This window comes from Nicotiana tomentosiformis, chromosome 11, assembly GCF_000390325.3.
Source record: "Nicotiana tomentosiformis chromosome 11, ASM39032v3, whole genome shotgun sequence".
Taxonomy (NCBI): Eukaryota; Viridiplantae; Streptophyta; class Magnoliopsida; order Solanales; family Solanaceae; genus Nicotiana; species Nicotiana tomentosiformis.
The window spans coordinates 31,549,272-31,569,718 of record NC_090822.1 but is presented as its reverse complement, the minus strand read 5'-3'; the positions used below and the strand labels follow the sequence as shown (position 1 = coordinate 31,569,718).

The following is a 20,447-nucleotide window of genomic DNA, read 5'->3' as shown; positions in this document are numbered from 1 at the left end:
TAAGTCTATACACTCTCATTTTGAATCTACTTTGAGCCTTATGCCATCACATTTTTTCAACCCTATCCAAAAACCTTTAAATAAAGACCTCCCGATCAACCTTCAAGAATGCTAAGAGACGCATACAATGAGCAACACTTGACACACGACATAGAACACTATCAAGTTGCTCATAGAAGAAAGCAAAAAGAAAAAGGAAAGAAAAAAAAAGAAAAAATGAGAGAGTCTTACTCATGAAAACCATCACGGAAAATATAAGGCGACGTTAAGTAGATATAAATAAATGAGAGAGACTTGTTGGTGAAAATACCTCGGGGCACCACTAGTCGAAAGTGGGTCGTAAAGCTGATGCAAAGGATTGGCACGAACAAGCCCGACTTCAAAGGTCATAAGAAAAGTAAAAGAGAAGATTTTATCAGTTTGATAGAGCATGCGGTTATGTCCAAAATGCATGTCATGATCATTAAGGCTAGTTACCGCAAAAAAAAACTTTTCTTTCTGTTCTTCCCGACGGGGGCATTTCTTGTTAATATTGTTTATATGCATCATTGTGTCCTTCACTCTGAGTAATTCCTTGTCAAAATTAGAAGGACAAGATTTCAAAATCTCCTACCAACTTTTCAGTTGCACAAAGTAAATTTGGCTAGGACACCTAGTTGTTACATTCTACATGCCTTGAGGATTCATACAAAGGCTCCCCCAAAAGACTCTTGTCAGCCTACTTGGCTAAAGCAAGCAAGATAACCTCAAGGTTAATCAGGGATTCTCTGGAGTACCAAACAAGGACTATGAAGTGTGCACATCGTGCAAAAGGCACTTACCAATTTTGATTCTCCCTGACAGACAAATTGCTTCAAAAGCAAAGGCCATTCAAGATATCAGAAAAGGTTATCTAAGAAAAGAATCTCTTTTTTGAGACAAGGCTGATCTAGCCACAAAACACCAATGGCATTGGGAGCGAAACAATCAAGAGTGATACAGAAAGTAAAGGTCCCTTGAAAGCAATAACAGAGTCTTCGAGCAGTGCAACCAACTACCAATGCTGTCGGTCTTCCAAAGGCTGGATAATCACAAAGCCAAGCTGCCGAAGACTCAAGGCCACAAAACGACCACCACTTTTAAAACTGACAAATTTTTTTTTGTTTGAAACAGTAACAAAGCAGTGCAAGGAAAGTGGTTCAAAAATAAAAGAAAAAGAAAAAAAAGAGAAAAAGAAGAGCCGACAAAGGGAAGTTTCTTAAATCTTTGCCTTTATTTATTTTCCTAGTGTGCATAAAATCTTGCCATTGCTCTTCACATTTTTCCTCCTAGGGTGGTACATCCTAGTCTAGTGGATTTTCTTCCCAATAAAAAATCTTAGTCTAATGAATCTTTCTCCTAAGATAAAAAGACCTAGTCTGATAAATCTTTCTCCTAGAATAAAAATCTTTGTCTGATGAATCTCTCCTAATATAAAAAAAACCTAGTTTGATAAATTTTCTCCTAGGATAGAAATCTTAGTTTGATGAATATTTCTCCTAAAATAGATAAAACCTAGTCTGATGAATTTTTCTTGGGATAAAATAATAATAAAAAAACCCTAGTCTAATGAATCTTTCTCCTATGATAAACGTCTTAGTCTAACGAATATTTTTCCTAAGATAAATAAACCCTAGTATGATGAATCTTTCTCTTAGGATAAACGTCTTAGTCTGACGAATTTTTCTACTAAGATAAATAAAACCTAGTCTGATGAATTTTATCCTAAGATAAAATAATAAAATAAAAACCTAGTCTGATGAATCTTTCTCCTAGGATAAAAATTTTAGTCTGACGAATGTTTCTCCTAAGATAAGAAAATCTAGTGTGATGAATTTCTCATAGTTAGAAATCTTAGTCTGATGAATCTTTCTCCTAAAAAAAAAAAAACCCTAGCCTGATGAATCTTTCTCCTAGGATAGAAATCTTAGTCTGATAAATCTTTCTCCTAAGATAACAAAATAAATGAGACCTAGTTTGATGAACTTTCTCCTAGGATTGAAGTCTTAGTCTGATGAAATTTTCTCCTAATATAAGAAAACCTAGTTAGATAAAGTTTCTTCTAGGATAGAAATCTTAGTCTGATGAATCTTTCTCCTAGGATAAACGTCTTAGTCTGACGAATATGTCTCCTAAGATAAGAAAACCTAGTCTGATGAATTTTCTCCTAGGATAATTTAAAAACAAAGAAGTCTATTTTTTTTAAAAAGGGGTCATTTGTTCATGCCCTCAGAAAATAAGCGTTGGGGCAATTTATTTAAAAAAATGATTTTCTAAGAAAAAAACAAAATTCTTCTTGGTTCGTTTTAGCATAGGGTACACAATTCTGTAGTCTCGTTTTTCAACATAGGGTCTCCACTCCTTAGTTGATTTTATTTTAGACATAGAGTCTCCATTTACTAGTCTCCTTTTACAACATAAGGTCTCACCTCTCTAGTTGATTTTTGTTTTTAGACACAAGGTCTCCACTCCCTAGTCTCCTTTTTAACCTAGTCTTCTTTTCCAACATAGGGTCTCCACTCCCTAGTTGATTTTTTATTTTAGATATAGGGTATCCACTCCCCAGTTCTGTAATGACCCGGCCAGTCGTTTTAAAAGGTGTAGTCTCGTTCCCCTATTTAATGCTCATTCTATACTTTATAACTGTTATATGTCTAGCCGGAACAATTGGTTCGGGTCCGATGAGATTTTAGAATAAATTAGAACAGTTAGTTCTAAAGTTTAAAATAAATTGGATGTTGACATATGTGTAAACGACCCCGGAATATAATATTGATGATTCCAATAGCTCCATATGGTAATTTTGAACTTAGGAGTGTGTCCTAAAAATAAATTGGAGGTCCGTGGTGGAATTATGCTTTAAATACCGAAAGTTAAATTTTTGGAAAGTTTGATCGGGGGGTTGACTTTTTAATATCGGCATTGGAATCCAGTTATGAAAATTTTCATAGCTCCATTATGTGATTTATGACTTGCATGCAAAATTTGAGGTTAAACGGACGTGATTTGATAGGTTCCGGCGTCGTTTGTGAAAACTTGAAATTTCAAAGTTCATTAGGCTTGAATCTATGTGTGATTCGTGTTTTTAGTGTTGTTGGATGTGATTTGAAGACTCAACTAAGTCGATATGATATATTAGGATTTGTTGGTATATTTGGTTGAGGTCCCGAGGGGCTCGGGTGAGTTTTCGATGGTTAACAGATCAAATTCGGACTTAGAAGAAAAATCTGAAGTTTCTGCCTACTGATGTAATCACACATACGGAACTTGGCTCGTAGGTGCGACCACGCAGAAGCGCAATGGACCTCGCAGGTGCGCAAGGATCACAGATGCGGACAGGAAACTTGCACAAGCGAGCTCCCAGGTGCGAGCTGAGATGTGCAAAAGCGGAGGCAAGGCTGGTGACTGTGGAGCACAGATACGGAAGGCATCTCGAAGATGCGGACACGCACCTGCGTGTGGGTGATCGCAGAAGCAAACATTTTGCAAAAGCGAGGGAAAAATCCACATAAGCGGATGCACAGATGCGGTCTCGTGCTTCGTAGGTGCGAATGCCCTGACAAATTACAAAATAGAGGGGTTCCAACATTTTTGTCATTTTGGACATTTGCAACACGGGTTTTGGCGATTTTTCAGAGAGAATTCACGGAGAAACTTGAGGTAAGTCACATGTGGTTATTGTTAGTCAATTATATTGGATTATCATTGAATATTTCGAATAGATTACTTGTTTTTGAGGTGAAATTAGAGGATTTGGGCCTAGGGATTTCAAAATGAGAATTTTAGATTTTGAGGTCAAGTTGATGTCGGATTTTAGTAAAAATGGTATGGTTGTACTCGTGGTTGAATGGGCGTTCATATTTTGTAACGTTCATGGATTCCGAGATGTGGGCCCTACGAGCGATTTTTGAGTGAATTTCAGATTGTATTGAAAATATGTAGTATTTTCTTATGGATTTGATTCTATAAATTTTGTTGACTGAATTGAATTAATTATGACTAGATTCGAGTCGATCAAAGTCGGAAAATCGAGGAAAAGGCATACTACTTGGATAAAATGAGGCAAATCGAGGTAAGTGACTTGTCTAACCTTGTGTGGGGGAAGTTTTTCCTAGGATTGTTATTGATGTGATAATTGTAATGTGTTGAAAGTTGTGTACACGAGGTGACGAGTGTGTACACGGGCTAAATGTGAAAGAGTATGCTTTAAATTGTGTAGATCACTGTTGTGCATTAAATAAAATATTTTTATGTTGTTATATTCTTCATCATTGATCTGAATTATACACTTTAAATTTGCTTGACTTTCTCCTGCTAATTGTTTTTATCTGTTTAGTTGAAAATTACTTTCTTTTATTTAGTGTATTATTTGAAGGTGTAATTTCTTTAATTTGGTGGAATTTCTTTAATTTAAATATGAAGTATTTTACATTTAAAAATTTGATATTTAAAAACAAGGTAGTAAATTTGTGAAACATTATATTTGCTGAGTATTATTGTTGATTTATTTTGGCATGAGCCGTGAGCTCTTTATTATGGAAAACTATTGTTGTTGATTTATTTTGCCAAATTGAATTGTTTGGGCAATTGAGGTAAAAATTGTGATATATTGTAATATTGATACGCATGCGATGGTATAAGATCTGAGTATTGAAACGCATGCGGTGAGATAAGGGTAGCTTAATACGCGTGTCTAGTAGGGAAAACTACTTGAAGTCATACGGTGTGATAAGGGTGGCTAAAACACGAGATGCTATTTCGAAAAAAAAATATTTTCTTTAAAATAAATTGTGAAGGCTACCGCGGTGAGATAAGAAAATGAGATATTGTGAATTTATTTATGATTTGGGACTACAAGGAAGTACATCTGGAGTGCCCTTGTTGATATATATATTTATGGGCGTAGTTTCCTTTGATTTTTTGTTGTGATTTTTTTGAAGTGGAAAAAATATTTTGTTTCATTCCACGAGGTATTATTTGTCATTATTTGCGTAATTAAATGGTGACCTACTACCTGATTCACTTCCATTGTTATTTTATTTTATTATATTATAAAATATTTTACCATGCCATTTATTATTTTTGCAGTAGGGCCTGACCTGACCTCGTCACTAATCTATTGAGGTTAGGCTTGGCACTTACTGGGTACTGCTGTGTTGTAGTCATACTACGCTTCTGCACATCGTTTTGTGCAGATCCAAGTACTTCTTACCAGCCCAAACATCAGTGAGTTACCTGTGCACGGAGACATCGAGGTATATCGACTAGCGTCCGCAGACTCCGTAGTCCCCTTCTATCATTATTTTGTTGCTTCCTTATTTTTCTTTAGACCTTGATATATAGCGACATTGAGGATAAATCCTTAGAATCTTGTGACTTATTTCTACCGGGTTTTGGGAGTTGTAATGATTTGAATTGCTGTGTATTTTTGAACAGTTAGTTGTTAAATTTATATTTTCATTTCATTATTCCGAAATGTTAGGCTTACCTAGTCATAAAGACTAGGTTCCGTCACGACGTTATACGGAGGAAAAATTTGGGTCGTGACAAGTTGGTATCAGAGCTCTAGGTTCTTAGGTGTTATGAGTCACAAGCATGTTTAGTAGAGTCTTGCGGATCGGTACAGAGACGTCTATACTTATCTTCGGGAGGTTGTGGAACTATTAGGAAAATATTCACTTCTTTGATTCCTATCGTGTGCATTTGTTGATTTCAAAGTGCTAAACCATTGTCTTTCTATTCTCTCACAGATGGTGAGGACACGCACAACTAAATCCGATGATCAGACACCCCGCCCCCTGTTGGAGCCGCAAGAGATCGGGGTCGGGCTAGATGCCATGCCAGAGGCCGAGGAAGACCATGTGGTGTAGCCATAGCACCTGCACAAGCTGCTTCACCAGAGCCACCAGTAGTTCCAGTTGGAGAGCAGGCACCTGAGATGCTTGTTACTACTCATGCACTTCAGGAGACTCTTGCCCAGTGTTTGAGCATGTTTGGCACTCTAGCTCAGGCAGGGTTAATTCCACTTGCTCCTGACACATCTCAGGCCAGGGGAGGAGAACAGACACCTGCGCCCGTATTTCAGAGCCATGCCCCCAATTTTATCATGCCCCAGAGGTTATACCAGTGCAGCCAGTTGTCCCAGTTCGACCTGAGATTAGGATAACAGTTTCAGAGGGGGAGCAACTCAAGATCGAGAGGTACAAGAAGTACCACCCTCCCACTTTCAGTGGTTTAGCTTCAGAGGATGCTCAGGGTTTTCTGAAGGAATGTCACCGCATCCTTCGTACTATAGGTATTGTGTATTCCAATAGGGTTTCTTTCACGACATTCCAGTTTAGAGGAGCAGCCTACCGGTGGTGGTGGGCATATGAGTTGGATAGTCCCGCTGAGGCATCTTCACTAACTTGGACTCAATTTTCAGATATGTTCTTTAGGGAGCATGTTCCTCAGAGTCTTAGAGATGCATGGAGCACAGAGTTTGAGCAGCTGCGCCAGGGTTCTATGAGCGTGTCAGAGTATGTGGTCCAAACAGTAATTTGACGAGGCATGCACCAGCCTTAGTTACTACTGTTCAAGAGCAGGTTCGTAGATTTATTGAGGGTCTCCACCCTAATATCAAATACAGTATGGACCTAGATCTAGAGATGGACATCACATACTAATATGTGGTGTCAATTTCTAGGAGATTGGAAGGTATGCGTATCCGGGAGAGGGAAGCTAAGAGACCCAAAGATTCTGGCACATATAATAATTTTCGTGCACTAGTTGTAGCTCATCATGGTAGAGGTTATGTGAGCCGTCCTATTCATTCAGCACTTCCATCTTCCAATGGTATTCTAGCTACTCCCAGAACTCAGGTTCTATATTATGCACCGCAGTGTCTACTGTACCTCCTGTATGGGGTGCTTTTAGCGGACAGTCTAGTCGATCAGGCCCGAGCCAGTCCCAACAGCCACGTCCACTGAAGGCTTGTTTTGAGTATGGTGACACTCGTCATATCATGAGAGATTTTCCCAGATTTAACAGGGGTGCACCTCTATAGATTTCTCAGGCCCCACTATTCCACAGGGCCCTCAGGCTTCTCAGGCCATGATTACTGCACCAATTGCCACTCTACCTACATAACCAGCCAGATATGGAGGACGGACGGGTAGAGGTCGCCCTAGAGGGGGAGGCCAAGCAAGATATTATGTCCTTCCTACTAGGACAGAGGCCGTTGCATCTAATTCTGTTATCACATGTATTATTCTGGTGTATTATTACGGCCTGTTATAGAGATGCATCAGTCTTATTTGATCCAGGCTCCACTTATTCTTATGTGTCATCTTAATTTGCTCCGTATTTGTGTGTATCATGTGATTCCTTGAGTTATTCTATTTATGTATCTACACCCGTGGGTGAATATATTATTGTGGACCGTGTGTATAGGTCGTGTTGAATTGTTATCAGTGGTTTTGAGACCAGAGCTAATTTATTATTGCTCAGTATGGTGGATTTTGATATTATTTTGGGCATGGACTGGTTATCGCCCTATCATGCTATTCTTGATTGTTACGCCAAGACGGTGACGTTGGCAATGCCAGGTCTACCGTGGCTAGAGTGGAGAGGTACCTCAGATCATGTTCCTAGTAGGGTTTTTTCATTTCTTAAAGCTCAACGAGTGGTTGAGAAGGGGTGTGATGCGTACCTAGCCTATGTGAGAAATGTTAGTATTGATACTCATACCGTGAGTCAGTTCCTGTAGTAAGGGTTTTCCTGATGTATTTCTAGCGGAACTTCCGGGTATGCTACCCGACAAGGATATTGACTTTGTCATTGATTTGTTAACAAGCGCTCAACCCATTTCTATTCCACCATATCATATGTCCCTAACAGAGTTGAAAGAATTAAAAGAACAGTTATAGGAGTTTCTTGATAAGGGATTCATTCGGCCCAGTGTATTGCCTTGGGGTGCTCCTGTCTTATTTGTAAAGAAGAAGGATGGTTCTATGCGGATGTGTATTGATTACCACCAGCTGAACAAGATTGCAGAGAAGAACAAGTATCCATTTCCACGTATTGATGACCTATATGATTAGCTGCAGGGTGCCAGAGTGTTCTTTAAGATCGACTTGCATTTAGGCTATCATTAGTTGAAGATTCGGGAGCCAGATATCCCGAAGATTGCTTTTAGGACTCGGTATGGAAATTATGAGTTCCTTGTAATTTCATTTGGGCTAACCAATGCCCCGACAACATTTATGCACCTAATGAATAATGTATTTCAGCCCTATCTTGATTATTTCGTCATTGTGTTTATTGACGACATTCTGGTGTATTCCCGGAGTCGGGAAGATCATGAGCAGCACTTGAGGACTGTGCTTTAGACTTTGAGAGAAAAGAAGTTATATGCAAAATTTTCAAAGTGTGAATTGTGGCTTGATTCAGTTGGATTTTTGGGTCATATAGTTTCGTGCGAAGGGATCAAGATAGATCCGAAGAAGATTGAGGCAGTGCAGAGTTGGTCCAGACCGTCCTCAGCTACGGAGATCCGGAGTTTTCTTTGTTTGGCAGGGTAGTATCGTCGATTTGTAGAGGGTTTCTCTTCTATTGCTGCATCTATGACCAAATTGTCCTAGAAGGGTGCTCCGTTTAGGTTGGCCAAGGAATGTGAGGAGAGCTTCCAAAAGCTCAAAACAACTTTGACTATAGCCCCAGTATTGGTATTACCTACAGGTTCAGGGTCTTATACTGTGTATTGTGATGCATCGCGTATTGGTCTCGGTGCAGTGTTGATGCAAGACGGTAGGGTGATTGCCTACACGTCCATACAGTTAAAGGTGCATGAGAAGAATTATCATGTACACGACCTAGATTTAGCAGCTATTGTTCATGCCTTGAAGATTTGGCGACATTATTTGTACGGTGTCTACACCAATCAACTGAGTCTACAACATCTGTTTAAACAGAAGGATCTAAATTTGCGGTAGCAGAAATGGTTGGAGTTGCTGAAGGATTATGATATTACCATTCTCTATCATCCTGGGAAGGCTAGTGTAGTGGCCGATGCGTTGAGTCATAAGGCGGAGTGTTTGGGATGCTTAGCATATTTACCTGTAGCAGAGAGGCCTTTAGGCTTGGATATTCAGGCCTTGGCCAACCAGTTTGTCAGATTGGATGTTTCCGAGCCGAGTCGAGTTTTGGCTTGTGTGGTTTCTTAGTCTTCTCTTTATGATCGTATCATGGAGCGTCAGTATGATGATCCCCATCTACCTGTCCTTAAGGACACAATTCAGCACGGTGATGCCAAGGAAGTCATTATTTGAAGTGACGGTGTATTACGAATGCAGGGCAGGCTATGTGTGCCTAGCGTAGATGGTTTGCGTGAGTTGATTTTCCAGGAGGCTCACAGTTCACGGTACTCCCTTCATCCGGGTGCTGCATAGATGTATCAGGACTTGAGATAACACTATTGGTGGAGGCGGATGAATAAAGACATAGTGGAATATGTAGCTCGGTGCTTACATTGTCAGCAGGTAAAGTATGAGCACCAACGTCCAGGTGGGTTGCTTCAGAAGTTAGATATTCTGGAGTAGAAATGGGAGCGAATCACTATGGATTTTCGTTGTTGGACTTCCATGGACTCATCGAAAGTTTGATGCAGTTTGGGTGATTGTGGATAGGCTGACCAAGTCAGCTCATTTCGTTCCTGTGACGACTACCTACTCTTTAGAGTAGATGGCTCGAATCTACATTCGCGAGATTTTTAGAATTCACGGCGTACCTGTATCTATCATCTCTGACCGGGGTACGTAGTTTACATCACGGTTCTGGAGGGCAATACATTATGAGTTGGGTACTCGGGTAGAGTTGAGTACAACATTTCACCCTCATACGGACGGACAGTCTGATCTCACTATTCAGATACTGGAGGATATGCATCGTGCATGTGTGATAGATTTTAGGGGCGCTTGGGACCAGTTCTTACCACTTGCGGAGTTTGATTACAACAACAATTACTAGTCGAGCATTAAGATGGCTCCGTATGAGGCCTTATATGGTAGGAGGTGCCGGTCTCCAGTGGGTTGGTTTGAACCGGGCGAGGCTAGGCTATTAGGTACAGACTTAGTTCAGGATGCCTTGAAAAAGGTTAAATTGATTCATAAAGAGACCTAGACAGAAGAGTTATGCGGATCATAAGGTTCGGGATGTGGTATTCATGGTTAGTGAGCTGGTCTTGCTCCGGGTTTTGCCTATGAAGGGTGTGATGAGGTTCGGGATGAAGGCCAAGTTGAGCCCTAGGTATATTGGGCCTTTTGCGATTCTTGAGAGAGTTGGAGAGGTAGCTTACATACTTGCACTACCACCTAGTCTCTCCGCAGTTCATCCGGTATTCCATGTTTCTATGCTTTGGAAATATCACGGCGATCCATCTCATGTGTTATACTTCAGTTTGGTTTAGTTAGACAAGGATATATCTTATGTTGAGGAACCAGTGGCTATTTTAGATAGGCATTTTCGAAAGCTGAGGTCAAAGAACATTGCTTACGTGAAGGTTCAGTGGAGGGGCCATCCGGTCGAGGAGGCGACATGGGAGACCGAGCATGATATTCGCAGTTGTTATCCTCATCTTTTCACCACTCCAAGTATAATTCTAAACCCGTTCGATGATGAACGATTGTTTAAGAGGGGGAGGATGTAACGACCCAGCCAGTCATTTTAAAAGTTGTAGTCTCGTTCCCCTATTTAATGCTCATTCTGTACTTTATAATTGTTATATGACTTGTCGGGGCAATTGGTTCGGGTGAGATGAGATTTTAGAATAAATTAGAACACTTAGTTCCAAAGTTTAAAACTTAAGTTAAAAAGGTAGGCTGGATGTCGACCTATGTGTAAGCGAACCCTAAATAAAATTTTGATGATTCCAATAGCTCCGTATGGTGATTTTGGACTTAGGAGTGTGTCCGGAAAATTAATTGGAGGTCCGTAGTGGAATTAGGCTTGAAATACCGAAAGTTGAATTTTTGAAAAGTTTGACCGGGGGTTGACTTTTTGATATCGGCGTCAGAATCCAGTTTTGAAAATTTTCATAGCTCTGTTATGTCATTTATGACTTGCGTGCAAAATTTGAGGTTAAACGGACTTGATTTGATAGGTTCTGGCGTCGTTTGTGGAAACTTGAAATTTCAAAGTTCATTAGGCTTGAATCTATGTGTGATTCGTGTTTTTAGTGTTGTTGGATGTGATTTAAAGACTCGACTAAGTTCGTATGATGTATTAGGACTTGTTGGTATATTTGGTTGAGGTCCCGAGGGGCTCGGGTGAGTTTCGGATGGTTAACGGGTCAATTCGGACATAGAAGAAAAATTTGAAGTTTCTGCCTACTGATGTAATCGCACCTGCGGAACGTGGCTCGCAGGTGCGACCACACAGAAGCGCAATGGACCTCACAGGTGCGTAAGGATCGCAGATGCGGGCAATAAACTCGCACAAGCGAGCTCGCAGGTGCGAGCTGAGATGCGCAGAAGCATAGGCTGGGCTGGTGACTGTGGAGCGCAGATGCAGAAGGCATCTCACAGGTGCGGACCTGCACCTGCAAGTCGGTGATCGCAGAAGCGAGGGAAAAATCCGCAGAAGCGGATGAGCAGATGCGGTCTCGTGCATCGCAGGTGCGAAAGAGAGAATTCACAGAGAAACTTGAGGTAAGTCACATGTGATCATTGTTAGTTAATTATATTGGATTATCATTGAATATTTCGAATATATTACATATTTTTGATGTGAAATTAAAGGATTTGGGCCTAGGGATTTCAAAATGAGAATTTGAAATTTTGAGGTCAAGTTGATGTCGGATTTTAGTAAAAATGCTATGGTTGGACTCGTGGTTGAATGGGCGTTAATATTTCGTAACTTTCACCAGATTCCGAGACGCAAGTTTTGAGTTAATTTCGAATTTTATTGAAAACATGTAGTATTTTCTTATGAATTTTGTTGACTGTATCAAAATAATTATGACTATATTTGAGTCGATCAGAGTCAGAAAATTGAGGAAAAGGCATAATACTTGAATAAATTGGAGCAAGTCGAGGTAAGTAACTTGTCTAACCTTGTATGGGGGAAATTTCCCCTAGGATTGGTATTGATGTGATAATTGTAATGTATTGAAAGTTGTGTACACGAGGTGAAGAGTGTGTACACGGGATAAATGTGAAAGATTATATTTTAAATTGTGTAGATCACTGTTCTGCATTAATTAAATTATTTTTATCTTGTTATATTCTTCATCATTGATCTGATTTATACACTTTAATTTTGATTGACTTTCTCCTGCTAATTATCTTTACCTGTTTAGCTGAAATTTGGCTTCTTTTATTCAGTGTATTATTTGAAGGTGGAATTTCTTTAATTTGGTGGAATTTCTTTAATTTAAATATATTTAAACATGAAGTATTTTACATTTTTAAATTTAATATTTAAAAACAAGGTGGTAAATTTTTGAAATATTATATTTGCTGAGTATTATTGTTGATTTATTTTGGCATGAGTCGTGAGCTCTTTATTATGGAAAAATATTATTGTTGATTTATTTTGCCAAATTGAATTGTTTGGGCAATTGAGGTAAAAATTGTGATATATTGTAATATTGATACGCATGCGATGGTATAAGATCTGAGTATTGAAACGCATGCGGTGAGATAAGGGTAGCTTAATACGCGTGTCTAGTAGGGAAAACTACTTGAAGTCATACGGTGTGATAAGGGTGGCTAAAACACGAGATGCTATTTCGAAAAAAAATGTTTTCTTTAAAATAAATTGTGAAGGCTACCGCGGTGAGATAAGAAAATGAGATATTGTGAATTTATTTATAATTTGGGACTACAAGGCAGTACATCTGGAGTGCCCTTGTTGATATTGATTTATGGCCGTAGTTGCCTTTGATTTTTTGTTGTGATTTTTTTTAAGTTGAAAAGAAATTTTATTTTGTTCCACGAGGTATTATTTGTCATTATTTGCGTAATTAAATGGTGACCTATTACCCGATTCATGTCCATTGTCATTTTATTTTATTATATTGTGAAATATTTTACCATGCCATTTATTATTTTTGCAGTAGGGCCTGACCTGACCTCGTCACTAATCTACTGAGGTTAGACTTGGCATTTACTGGGTACCGCTGTGGTGTAGTCATACTACGCTTCTGCACATCGTTTTGTGCAGATCCAGGTACTTCTTACCAGCCCAAACATCAGTGAGTTACCTGTGTACGGAGACTTCGAGGTATATCGACCTGCGTCCGCAGACTCCGGAGTTCCCTTCTATCATTATTTTGTTGCTTCCTTATTTTTGTTTAGACCTTGATATATAGAGACATTGAGGATAAATCTTTAGAAGCTTGTGACTTATTTCTACCGGATTTTGGGAGTTGTAATGATTTGAATTGCTGTGGATTTTTGAACAGTTAGCTGTTAAATTCATGTTTTCATTTCATTATTCCAAAATGTTAGGCTTACCTAGTCGTAGAGACTAGGTGCCGTCACGACGTCATACAGAGGAGAAATTTGGGTCGTGACAAGTTTCCTTTCCAACATAGAGTATCCACTCCCTAGTTGATTTAATTTTAAATGCAGGGTACATCACTCCCTGATATGTTCTCCAATATAGGGCATACCATTCCATGGCCACATTTTTCAAAAATAAGCTACACCAATCCTTAGTTGAGGCATCTTTTTGACAACAAAAGAACACCATCCAAAATAAAAAAAATAAAAAAAAAATCATCATGATCTTTTTAGGGTACACCATTCCCGACCTTTTATTGTTTTCAATAAAAAAGTAGTTTAGAATTTTGTTACAATAACCCAAGAAATTTTCTTGGTGAAAACTGGGGTAGAAAAATTTCGTTTGTTTGTTTGTTTTGGTGTCTGAGTAGGTTTTACCTCGAGGCACATGGTTCCAGATGACCAAAATAAAAAGTCTCAATTCAGAATAACAGAAAAGAAAAAATAAGTGAATCCAAAATGCAGAAGGAGATGAAATGATGTAGACTGCTCCATACATGACTGAAGTCACGAGTTATTTCCCGCTTTGATCAGAAGAAGACTTAGAAGAATGAACTAACATCTGTAGCTAGCAAGCATCAAAGTTTTGATTAGAGTATGTTTGAAGAATCAGTCAAGACTCAAGACCAAGTTTCAGAAGACTTATAGATAGGAATCTTGTAACTCATAGCTGATAGGATTGTTTATTTTGATTTTGATTTTGATGTAATAACAGGACCACAGACCGGAGCCTCGACAAAACCTCACTCGACTCTCGAACTCATCACTCCATCCTTTCACCCACTTGAACTACACGCGACTTGATTCCCCTATATTTCGGGATATGTAGGTTGTCCAAAACCAGGACTCGATTGCACTCTTGCACTCTCTTTTCTTTTCTTTGTTTCTTCCTTTTTGAATAATAGTATGGTCAAAAATTAATCATACGGCTCACTTTGTCTTTTCCTGAAAGCTCTTCACGTTTCCAAGCAAAAAGGAGTATGCTGTGAGCACCTAAGTTTTGACTATATTTAAAATTTTCACCACTTTTGTTTTTAATATTTAAATATTTTTAAGTTTAATGTTGATATTTTAACTTTTATATTATTTTATAAGTAGGCTTTATTAGAGAATATGTAATATTTTTAACAAAGTCTATTACGTAGAGAGCGAAAGAATTTATTTTAATCACTGACCAAATCTAATAAAATTATTTTCTACCTTCCCTACATTGTTTCTTTGTCTATTACCCACCTAATACACTATTCAGGTGTCACATCTCACTTCCCTTTCACTATTTTCTTTTTTCACCACCCCCTACTACACTATTCACGTGTCATTATTTCTTGACCTATCGTTCATTTTTAACACTCCTCCTCTCATCTCTTCTTAATATATGTACACACACAAAGAGAGGGAAAAAACATAGAAAGATCTGAGGGAACATAAGAGAAACAAAACGCAACTGCTCTCTTCTTCTTCCTCACCATACATTCATCATCTTCCTCTAAACCTCCATAAAAATCGGCCATTTTATCCACCACTTAAACACTCTTAAAATCCATGAAGAACTCCATGGAAACTGATGACTAGAGCTCTAAAAACACCCTTAAAGGACCTCCAAAAAACAGCTCCTTTCTCCTTCTCAAACCCATTTGATTTTCCACCAATTTTTAGCTATAAAAATCAGCCGAAAAACTCCATTAAACATCACCTTAGAGCAGTCACGTTTGCACATAAACAACAGCTCCAAGGTTGAGTTCGAGTTCGCCGACGAGTTTAGGTTCGAGCGAGCTTCGGTCTTGATTCGTGAGTCCCGAACAAATTTTGTTGATATTATTGTTGTATAGACTTTGTACCGATTTTAACATTGGAGAATAGATTGGTTGAAGTCCTCTTGAAAAAGGTCCGTTCGTATTTATATATTGCCTTTTTTTTTTTGCTTTAGTCATTTTCTCTTTTCAATTAAATGTTCCGTTGCTCTTGACGTGTTTGGTCAGTCCCATGTGATCATCCTGCTGCCTTGATTTATTTGTTTCATCATCTTTTCATAAGTTTGATTTAGTTTCTATCTCTCTTTGATTAACTATGGAGATCAAATAAATGGTATTGGTTAATTCAAATTTGAATTAATTATGAATTGTAAGAATAATGGTTCAAATGTTAAATAGGCAGTATGGAGGGCCAATTAAGAACATTAAATTTGGGCTTTAGTATTTATTTATGCAATGGTAGTAACTGATAGTTTCAACAAAAGGATTTAGGCCACAATTTTGTGCAAATGGATTATAAGGTAGTAGACTATCTAACTTTGAGTGGGCCGCTTGGTTTGGAACTAAATGGGCTGCCAGTTGAACTTTGGATATAACAACTACTTGGGCTCCATTTGAATCTTGCTAGCCTTTACTTAATTGCAATGTTAGTTTACTAGTCAAGCACTCAATAATTTACATATTTCTATAAATGGTTAGTCAACTTAACCCCTCAAAATTCTGTGTTTATCAAATAAATTTATATCCATAACTCGTGGCCTACAATAATTCAAAATTAGAATAAGCAACTTATAAACATTCGTAGCATACTTTAGGCGCTATTAATAAAATATCGTGACTATGGGTACGGCTCCCGTGACATGGTCACGATACGTAAATCCCAACTCAAGTGCGTGTTTAACGCGACTTGACCACAACTTCAAACAAATAATTAAAATCAATATGTTGTAGATCGCGGGTGCGTTTCACGTGACGCGATTCACAATATGTACAAAAACAAATGAGTGTGCGACATCACGACTTGTTCAAACAAATCCCATAAATATTAAAATGGTTAAATAAATAATTAAAGTTGATTAGAAGATAAAATGCACAGTAGGTTTAAAGCATGTAATAAATCAGATAATTAGGCCTATTATTAATAGTTAAGCGATCGTGCTAAAATTACGGAACTCGGGAATGCCTCACGCCTTCTCCCGGGTTAACAGAATTCCTTACCCGGTCTTCTGTATTCGCAGACTATAAAAATAGAGTCATTTTCCTCGATTTGGGATTTAAAATAAATCGGTGACTTGGGACACCATAAATTATCCCAAGTGGCGACTCTGATCAAATAAATAATCCCATTTCGATTAATGTCACTTAAATTGAAAAAACTCCCTATCCCCTCGGAAAAAAGAAGATGTGACACGCTGTACTACACCACTCTATTATGAAGTACCCGATGTAGACAATTAAGATATAATCCTTTATTCTGATAAGTAACTAATGAGAAGTGCTACCCACCGATGATCATATCGTAGTCATTTAATATACTCCCATGGTGCTTCTCCGTGTCAAGCCTTAAAATCCTTGAATTATTCAAAACATTCAGATTTACGGTGCATCAAATATTTATTCATAGTTTGAGTAATCATTCATGAACGTCATAAAAATACTCATAACCACATTTGCCTATATGTTTATTTGACAGCACAATCAAAAATGGATTAATTCTAACTTATCACCAGCTCTCTTTCCTTCGGAGGAGAAATGTCTCTTAGTTATATTTCCTTCTAAATAGGTCCACAAGTTGGTAGTGCCTCTACTTTCAATGAACCTTAAGGTTCATCCTTGACCAACTTGTAATCCTATCTAGATAATTATAACTTAGACGTAAGTGCACAGATAAGTTTCACTCAATTTTGAAGAACATTTTCTCTTATAAGGTAGACTAATATTGTTCAACTTAGGAAAAATATTAACAATAATAAGGTCATGTATCCATGTACCACAAGAGATAAAATGTTTATCAAGCTCAATAACACAAGGGTTATTCAAAAATAAACTAGATATCCATCTCTTATTATGCACAAAAATCGAAATTAAATTCCTTTTAAGAAAAGGTACATATATTGCATTCTTTAAATTAATATCTCATCATGACCAAAGGAAATTTTTGATAAGTGAGACGACAAGATACATGAAGTCATTATGGAGTTGAGATATGAAATATTAAATAGATCATAATACGTCAATTAACATTTGATAATAAAATTCAGACTGTATTTAATATATATATATATGAATATATAGCAAATTTCGATGGAAAAATAATTATTCGTGCAAAGTATATTATATAATGCAAGAATTATACAATCCTAAAAGAAACAGAACCAACTCAAATGGAGAGAATACTGTTATTTTTAGTCAATTGTATATAACCATTTAATACAAAATATTTAAATGCACTACACATATATGTTCATGCATCTTGAATAGCAAATTTCGATGGAAAATAAATTCAGACTGCATTCAAGATGCATGAATGTGTGTGTGTGTGTGTGTGTATATATATATATATATATATATATATATATATATATATATATATATATATATATATATATATATATAGTAAACTTCAATGGGAAAAGAGTTACTCATGCAACATACATACATAATGCCACATTATTCACTCCAAAAAATTAGGACAGACCTAACTCAGATGGAGAGTATACTGTTAGTTTATGCTAAGTGAACATCATAATTAACTACTCTAGGTCCATTACTAGTATTTCACCCAGCGAGCTTCAAATAAATTTATCCGATATGGGGGATGACCTAAAGTCGACGCGTAAATTTATTACTTACTTGAAATTAATAGTGGAAGATCATAGAAACATATTCCTATCACCACTTAATCATGGTTATATTATAATTATAAAATTGATTCAACATGTAAACCCAGATGAAGAGTCAATACAGGTTATCAATAACTAGTAATTATACTCTGTGAGCTCATAATAAATTTATCCGATATGGTAGATAACCTAAAACCGACTCGTAAATTTATTATCTCACTATAAATAGATAGTGGAAACCATAGGAGTTAATTTATATCACCACTTAATCACAACCATGTATTTTCTTTGAGCATTAAGTTTCAAAATTCGAAAAAATGCACACAAAACAATACTCATCCAAACAGTTCTGAAACGCTAAAAAATACGTCAATCACCGCATAGCAGTGAGTATTGCTCACTTGGCTATTTTCGATAAGCCTACCAAATTTCAGGTCAATCGGAGTGTCACGATCCAAAATCTAAGTCGCCATGATGACACCTAACCCGACCCGTTAGGTAAGCCAATTAACTATAAAACACAATATAATAATACTGATATGAGTCAAAGATGAGATAACTGAATTTATACTACTCCCCAATGATTGATAGTACAAATCATGAGCTTCTAAGATATAGAGTTTATAAAGCGGGTTTGAAATAAAATACATCATCTGTTTGAAATATACATGAACAGGTCTGAAATACTAAAGCTACCAAGATTAAGGGGCAGCTATGACTAGAACATAGGTACATCTTCAAATCCAGCTCCCGCCGTACTCATCTACATCAACATCCAACATCTGCACGCAAGGTGCATAAGTATAGTATGAGTACAACCGATCCCATGTACTCAATAAGTAACAAACCTAACCTTAAGTTGAAAGTAGTGACGAACTGAGACAAGGATCAGAGTCCGGTTCCAATAACAAGCAACAATTTATAACAATATAATAAAGATGGTACAAGAAATAACTTAGCTGGTTCACATTACGGAAAATAGGCATGCTTTTCAAGTATAAGAGTAGGTCCCAGATCTTTCACCAAAAACCTCAAAAATATATGAATAAGTTTGAAAACTGTGATTTTCCCAAAATGTTTCAACAATAAATAAGATGTTTCATTTTCAGATAGCATCAGGAAAATACATCTCTATGCCTACATGTCAATATACAAGTGAAATCATGAATTTCACCAAAACCGGGTAGCATGAGAAAATGCATCTCTATGCTTGTATCTCAAGTACGCATGTCAAATGCAATGCATCTCAATGATGAACTCATGTACTCACACTCTCAGAGTAGTCAATCACTCAGTACTGTTGTCACGACCCGAAATTCCCACCTTCGGACCGTGATGGCGCCTAACATTTTACTTGCTAGGCAAGCTAACGTTAGAATAATATTAACTAATTTTTAAACAATTTTTAAATTATTAATAATCAAAGAAACAAATACGGAAGCAAAGTTTGAAATATAGTGAATAATCTATAAAAATACCGGTGTCTAAATACCATCCCAGAATTGGTGTCACAAGTGCACGAGCTTCTAGAATAAATACAAATAAAGGTCTCAATAAAATAAAGCTATCTGGAAATAAACACACAGCTAAAGTAAAATAGACGGGGACTTTAGAACTGCGGACGCCATGCAGTTATACCTTAAGTCTCCTTTGGTAGCTGAAATCCGAGCGAGTCAATGGTACGCCGCTGGAACCAACTCCAAAATCTGCACAAGAAGTGCAGAGTGTAGTATCAGTACAACCGACCCCATGTACAGGTAAGTGCTGAGACTAACCTCGACGAAGTAGTGACGAGGCTAAGGCGGGTCACTTACATTATCTGTACGCAATATTAGTAACAACAACAATAATAAAAATAAATCAGGTAACTCATTTATAATAATTGAAGCTAACTCAGCAGTCATAATCAATTATAATTTCCATCAATTCTGTTGCAGCGCGCAACCCGCTCTCACAATATATTCACATTCAATTCTGTTGCAGCGCTCTCACAATATATTCACATTCGGTTCTGTTGCAGTGTGCAACCCGCTCTCACAATATATTAACATTCAGTTCTGTTGCGGCATGTAACCCGCTCCTCCAATATATTTATTTTTAATCAAGTCTGTTGCAGCGTGTAACCCGATCCTCCAATATAGACTTTTAATAAGTCTATTGCGGCATGCAACCCGATCCTTCAATATAGACTTTTAATAAGTCTGTTGCGGCGTGCAACCCGATCCACCAATAGACTTTTAATAAGTCTGTTGCGGCGTGCATCCCGTTCCTTCAATATAGACTTTTAGTAAGTC

The 20,447-nt window shown here is 37.6% G+C and overlaps 1 long non-coding RNA gene across 1 annotated transcript in view; it reads left to right on the top strand.

The window, feature by feature from the left end:
* The first annotated feature begins 1,763 nt into the window (after positions 1-1,763).
* Positions 1,764-20,447, top strand: part of LOC104105764 (uncharacterized) — a 153,411-nt gene continuing 134,727 nt past the window's right edge. The window contains exons 1-2 of the long non-coding RNA XR_011412344.1: positions 1,764-1,843; positions 2,065-2,168. This is a non-coding gene — a long non-coding RNA (uncharacterized lncRNA). The remainder of the gene's footprint in view (positions 1,844-2,064; positions 2,169-20,447) is intronic.